Here is a 7,111-nt window from a genome sequence, read left to right as displayed (position 1 = left end):
GCCGCCTTGAAAAACCCTGACGAGTAACCATCAGGTCCCGGCGCTTTGTCTTCAGCGATATCAAACACTGCTTGCTTCACATCATCCGGTGAGAATGGTAGCAGTAAGTGGCTAGCTTCCTCATCAGTAATACAGTGCCTCGCCCATGGTCTAAGGTATCGAATATCCACTGTGAACTGTCGTCTGGTACCTCCTAAAAGGTTCTGAAAGTATGAGACAAACTCATGGGCGACCTCTCCTTGATCCGTGTGTGTGGTACCATTCTCATCATTGATCTGCAAGATTCTCCTCATTACTCGTCTCTGAGCGATCTTACGAAAGAAAACCCGGGAACATTGGTCTCCATCTTTCATCCACTGCATCTTAGCTCTTTGTTGCAACATAATTTGTTCGAGTTTTGCCGCTTTAGCATAAATTATTCGACAGCAATGTTCCAGGAGTAAGTAGAGCTCATTCTGTCTGTCAGAGCTCACCAATTGTTGTGCCTCATCGAGAAAACTTTTTGCTAATTGGACGTTTAGAGTCAGATCCCCCTTATTCCTTCTCTATAGTCGGAAGACCAGATTAAGTGCCTTCAGTTTACGGGTCACGGCATACATAGGTATACCAACAACCTCTTGATGCCAAATGTTCCGCACATTGGGAATGAAATCAGGTGAACGGGCCAGATAGTTATCAAATCGAAACATACCCCCTCCATTATGTTGTTGTGTATCGTTTTTGTATTTTGCCCATGTGGTCTTGACTTAGTAAATTGTATATTCTGTTTCCAAATGGATGGTAGAAATTCCATATGTCTAGCCTTCTATGCTTATTTTTTTAAGTTGCTGAAACTCCAAGTTCCTACAGATATATCCTAATAGTGATAAGATCGCAGCAATAAATGACAACAGCTGGACTTTATGAGCAGAGGAGGTCTATTTCTATCTCTATACATATGTGTGTCTATGTATAAAAATGCTTGCATTTTTCAGGTGATACACATAACAAAAAATATCTTGCTAATTGCTTTCCATGTCAGTACTATGTCTTTGATAGGCTGCGACACTTTTACCTTTAAAATTGGCTCCCCATATGTTCATCTTTAATATCAACAATTTCTCCACTTCTATAATTTCTCATTGCAGATTCTAGAGGAAGAGAAGTTTCTTGGCCTAAGTAAATGTTTGATTCATGTGTGTCACTTCATGCATGAGGATGCTCAAAAGCAGACGGTAGTAATTTCAGTTCGTTACATCATAGTTTTATCTTTTTCAATTTGAGTTCCATATGTGGTTTTTTCTTTTTCAATTTGAGTTCCATATATGGTTTTTTCTTTTTCAATTTGAGGACCATTGAGGAATTTTCATCCAATTGATTACGATAATTACTCTCTCTGTTAGTCAATACAATCAAAATAAGGATAAATTATAATTTTGGTCCCATAAGTGGACATGTTTCTAATTTTGGTCCCACAAGTAAATATGCAAATTGGCCTGAGTGCGGACCACAATTGGAAATAGTCCACTTATGGGACCAAAAATATAATTTACCCTAATTGTTACAATCACTTTAAATGAAAATTATGGTATGATGCTTATGTGGTTAGGCATGCTAGAACTTCGACTTTCTGCTTGAAAATTCTCCATTTTATGATAGTGGAGATTTGCTTTGTGTCGCATAGTAAAAAGACCTCCTCTTTAATATACGCATCTGCATGTAAATATTCTCACATGGTGTGTCTTTTTGAGAGAGTGAGTGAGACCTGAAAATGGTCAAACAAAGCATCTGTGTCCTCCAAGTATTCTGCTTGACTATGCGACACAAAGCAAATCTCCACTGCATAAAATCGAGAAAAGTATCTGAGTCCTCCAAGTATTGTTCTTGACAATGCGACACAGAAGCAAATCTCCATTGCATAAAATCGAGAAGATTCAAGCAAAACGTAGAAGTTGTAGCATGCCTAACCACATAAGCATCATACCATCATTTTCATTTAAAGTGATTGTAACAATTAGACTTGGGCTGTAATACCTTGGAAAATTCCTCATCTCGTACTTGCAATTTGTTCTGCACACGAACCTTGATACGAGACAAAGTTTCACCATCATAGATCATCAATAAAAATGGCTTGCCAAGATTTTTAATTCGCTGCCAGAAGCAAAATGAATATATAAGAATTAAAAGTCAGAAAATAAAAGTAACAACATGAAGTGACACACATGAATCAAACATTTACTTGGGCCAAGAAATTTCTCTTCCTCTGGAATCTGCAATGAGAAATTATAAAAGTGGAGAAATTCTTGATATTAAAGATGAACGTGTGGGGAAGGCAATTTAAAGGAAAAAGTGTTGTCGGCTAAAACTGGCTTCCCCATACGTTCATCTTTAATATCAACAATTTCTCCACTTTTATAATTTCTCATTGCAGATTCCAGATGAAGAGAAATTTCTTGGCCTAAGTAAATGTTTGATTCATGTGTGTCACTTCGTTTTGTTACTTTTATTTTCTGATTTTTAATTCTTATATATTCATTTTGCTTCTGGCAGCGAATTAAAAATCTTAGCAAGGCATTTTTATTGATGATCAATGATGGTGAAACTTTGTCTCATATCAAGGTTCGTGTGCAGAACAAGTTGCAAGTACGATATGAGGAATTTTCCAAGGTATTTTACAGCCCAAGTCTAATTGTTACTATCACTTTAAATAAAAATGATGGTATGATGCTTATGTGGTTAGGCATGCTACAACTTCTACTTTATGCTTGAATCTTCTCGATTTTATGCAGTGGAGATTTGCTTTTGTGTCGCATAGTCAAGCACAATACTTGGAGGACTCAGATACTTTGTTCAACCATTTCTAGGTCTCACTCACTCTCTCCCACAAACACATTCTGTGACAATATTTATATGCAAATGCGCTTAAATTTCATAATATGTTTTGACTCTACATATAAGCAGTATTTGTGTCTTTTGGGAGCAACATCTTGGACTGGAACACGTTAACAATACGCCCTCAAATCAGGTAATCTATACCTTGTTTTATTTTCATTTTTTTTAAATGAATTTGATTTTGTTGCTCCATGTTGATAATCTTGCCGAACATTTTGCATAAACATAAAAATTTCATTTCATGCTACATGTCCTTTTAGTTATCTACTGCACAGATAAGTTGATTGCTATATTATGAGCCCTAACCCTTACGTGCAAAGAGAAAACTTAATATGACATGTTATAGAACACAAGGCGTATCGTAGTTGCTCTAAAAACGAAATAAAACATGCAACGTACAGAGTTTACGAATTCATGACATATATTTATTTTATATCTGCAGTTGCAGTGATATGTTTGCATTTTCTATAAGAATAGTTCTAACTAAGATCTACAGTAACCTCTTCTTTTCAGTATCGCACCTCACATAACAAGCCTTTGAGGATATACAATTAGGAGTGTGGCCCCCAATGGAGTCCTTACGTAATCTTGAAAAGAAAAATCATAAGTAAAACATTTGGAGAAACGAATGCAACCCCCTTGTGATATCGCAAATGAGCAAATTACCCCCTTATGAAAATATAAATAGCGATTTACCTTCCTGTAATTTTTAAAATACAACAATTTACCTCCCTATAAATAGTGGGGTGAATTGCTATATTTTCTTTATAGGGGGTAATGTGCTTATTTTTAATATCACAAGGGGGTAAATTGCTATTCACCCGTAAAACATTAATCAAAGTTGAGAGTGTAATATACATATTTGTACATATATTGAAGAGCTTCTCTTGTTGTAGGGTTTCCTGTCGATTCACATGTAATCCAACAACTTATTATGGGTGTTCTAGATTTGTGTCGTGGATGAAAATCAGCTGCTTTAGAATGGACACTGAGAATCGTATTCTAGATTTGTTGTATGAGTTGTATATAGTACTTGTAATTGTTAATTATACTTGACTTCATGTACATTACTGTTGGGAGATGTCTATTTTTTTAATTGTATATATAGAAATATATATAGATAGATAGATAGATAAGGAGATAGATTGAAGAGCAACTGAAGGTGTTTATGTATCGTCATTACTCTTCTCGTTGTGCTCAATCTTGTTGTTATCCTCCCCACTACCACCAGCTTCGATAAACCATAGTAACTTTTAAAAATTCTGGCGCAGTAGAATTGTCTTATTTCTCATTTATTCTCATGAGGTCATTGTATTTTTTTATTTTTGTCCTAGTTCTTGGGATTGCGAAATTGGTCATATTTTAAGGTTAGTAGTATTAAAATTTTATTATGCATAAGAACATGTGAAAGGACAAAGTAACAAATGAAAGTGGATAATTACCTTATCCCCTAAGATTTAATGTCAATATAAATGCTCATTTTCATTTTGTAAAATATGTGTATTTTTATAAATGTTAAGTCTGAGGAATTAGATTCATTGAAAGAGATACATACTATAGGGGGTTTTGTGTAAGTTTCTTTTTTTTTTATTTATTGAGTGGGTGTTTATTAAAATACGATTATAATATCATACCACTTTTATTCATTTGCGGCCCATCTCCAAGATAAACCAAAATAGGCCACACGTTTGGGTGGATTTAATTCATATGGACTGTGTGTATTTTGTTTTGTTATGGGTTTTGCCTTGTTTCTCATCATCATGATATGGTATTGACCATGAGCGGTCCGATCTTTACGGCATAGGCTAGAAATGGATAAATTGGTCTGTGACCTGAGGAATGTAAATAGCCAACCACGTTCTATTAATGTGACCTACTACTTAGAACATTCAACTAATCACGAGCACGAGTAAACCAATTCATACAACGACACACTTGGGTCGAGCACGAATTGCAGGCTTTGTGAATTTGAATCACCAATCTAATAGACTAGATTGACAAAGCAAAGGTTTCACCAAAGCTAAAACAACTATATAACTCTCCAAATTAAGAGAACACTCAATATATTCTAATCTTAGATCAATTCTTGAATAATTCAATTGTATCCCGCATGCATGGCTTGTATGTGCCCAAGTGACTCCTTGGTGGACATACATTCAATACTTGGTAAAAAATGACTAAAAACTAAGCATTCTTGGTCAAAAACGAGTAAAACCCATGCATGACCATGTGAATCCGAAAATTGGTGTATAAATGCACTTTGAATGTATTTGAAAGGACTCCTTTGACCACATGGCTGCACTTGGACGAGTTGGGCTCCTATTGTGGGCTTCCTTGGGCTTGAATTAATGAAATTAATCTTAGATGTTGGGCCTCCGATTGTGACTTGATCCCATTAGCAAAGACTAAGTTGGATTGGGCTTGAATTACTTCTTGCATTCTCTTCAACCTTTCTCTTGTCATTGGCCCACTTCCAATGGTTAAATCTCGTTCCATTGGATCTTGAATTTCTTTTGCTTGTTGGACGCCCTCGGTGTTCCTATCATCCTCCCCTTCTTGAAAATGAGTCGTCCTCGACTCTTCATTATCTGCATCATAAAAAGGAGAAAGATGAGAAACATTAAAAGTAGCACTTACTCCGTACTGACTAGATAAATTAAGTTTCTAAGAATTGTCATTAATCCTTTCAAGGATACGGAATGGTCCATCCCCTCTTCGCATGAGCTTGGACTTCCTTTTGTCCGAAACCTCTCTTTTCTAAGATCCAACCATACTAAGTGTCCCGGTTCAAAGATAACTCGTTTCCTTCCCTTGTTCGCTAGGTAAATGTATTGTTGAGTCATCCTCTCAATGCTACTTTTGACCTTTTCATGGATTTGCTTGACAAATTTAGCTTGTTTCTTTCCATCCATATTTACTCTCTCCTGCAAAGGCAAGGGCATTAAATTAATAGGTGCAAGAGGATTAAAACCATAAACAATTTGAAAGGATGAAAACTTAGTAGTGGAGTGGACAACCCTATTGTAAGGAAACTCGACATGTGGTAGACACTCTTCCCAACTTCTTAAGTTCTTCTAAACAATTGCTCTCAACAATGTCGAAAGTGTCCTATTGACCACCTCAGTTTGCCCATCAGTTTGGGGATGGCTAGCAGTAGAGAAAAGCAACTTAGTTCCAAGCTTGCGCCACAAATTTTTCCAAAAGTAGCTAAGGAACTTGGCATCTCGATCGGATATTATAGTCCTTGGCATACCATGAAGCCTTATAATTTCCTGAAAGAAAAGATTAGCAATATTAGAGGCATCATTAACTTTATGGCATGCTATAAAGTGTGCGATTTTGGAAAATATGTCTTCAACAAAAAAATAGAATCTCTCCCCCTCTTAGACCTTGGTAATCCCAAAACAAAGTCCATTAAAATATCTTCCCAAGGTACACTAGGAATAGGGAGGGACATGTACAATCCATCGGGATTAAGCTTTGACTTTGCCTTATGACAAACTATGCATTTTCCCACAAACTTCTCAACATTTCTATGCATCTTGACCAATAAAATTGTTCGCTCAAGACTCCCAAAGTTTTAGAAATACCAAAGTGACCCATAAAACCCCCAAAATGTGCTTCATTTAACAATAATAAACGAACAGAATAATTAGGAACACAAAGCTGGTTGGCTCGAAATAAAAATCCATCATGTAAATAGAATTTGTCCCATCCAATGCTTGAGCTGCAATTTCCAAACACATTATCAAAATTAACATCATTAGCATACAATTCTTTGATGAACTCAAAACCAAGAATTTTAGCATCCATTATTGAAAGTAAAACCTACCTTCTTGAAAGTGCGTTAGCAACAATGTTCTTCTTACCTTTCTTGTGCTTGATCACATATGGAAATGACTCAATAAACTCTACCCGCTTTGCATGTCGATGGCTAAGCTTGCTTTGACTTTTAATATACTTGAGTTATTCATGATGAGAATATATTACAAACTCTTTTGTTCACAAATAATGTTGCCAAGTTTCCAATACTCTAACCAATGCATAAAGCTCCTTATCATATGTAGGGTAGTTAAGTGTCGGCCCACTTAATTTCTCACTGAAATATGCAACCGGTCTACCACCTTGCATAAGTACTCGTCCTATGCCAATCCCACTTGCATCACATTCAATTTCAAAAGTCTTACCAAAGTCGGGAGGGGCTAGCAAAGGGGTATGGGTAAGCTTCTCCTTTATAGCT

The 7,111-nt window shown here is 36.2% G+C and overlaps 1 pseudogene; it reads right to left on the bottom strand.

The window, feature by feature from the left end:
- Positions 1–5,190: 5,190 nt before the first annotated feature.
- Positions 5,191–7,111, bottom strand: part of LOC105179886 — a 4,720-nt pseudogene continuing 2,799 nt past the window's right edge.

The sequence above is a fragment of the Sesamum indicum genome, unplaced genomic scaffold (assembly GCF_000512975.1).
Source record: "Sesamum indicum cultivar Zhongzhi No. 13 unplaced genomic scaffold, S_indicum_v1.0 scaffold00230, whole genome shotgun sequence".
Taxonomy (NCBI): Eukaryota; Viridiplantae; Streptophyta; class Magnoliopsida; order Lamiales; family Pedaliaceae; genus Sesamum; species Sesamum indicum.
This window is presented reverse-complemented; position numbering and strand designations above follow the sequence as displayed.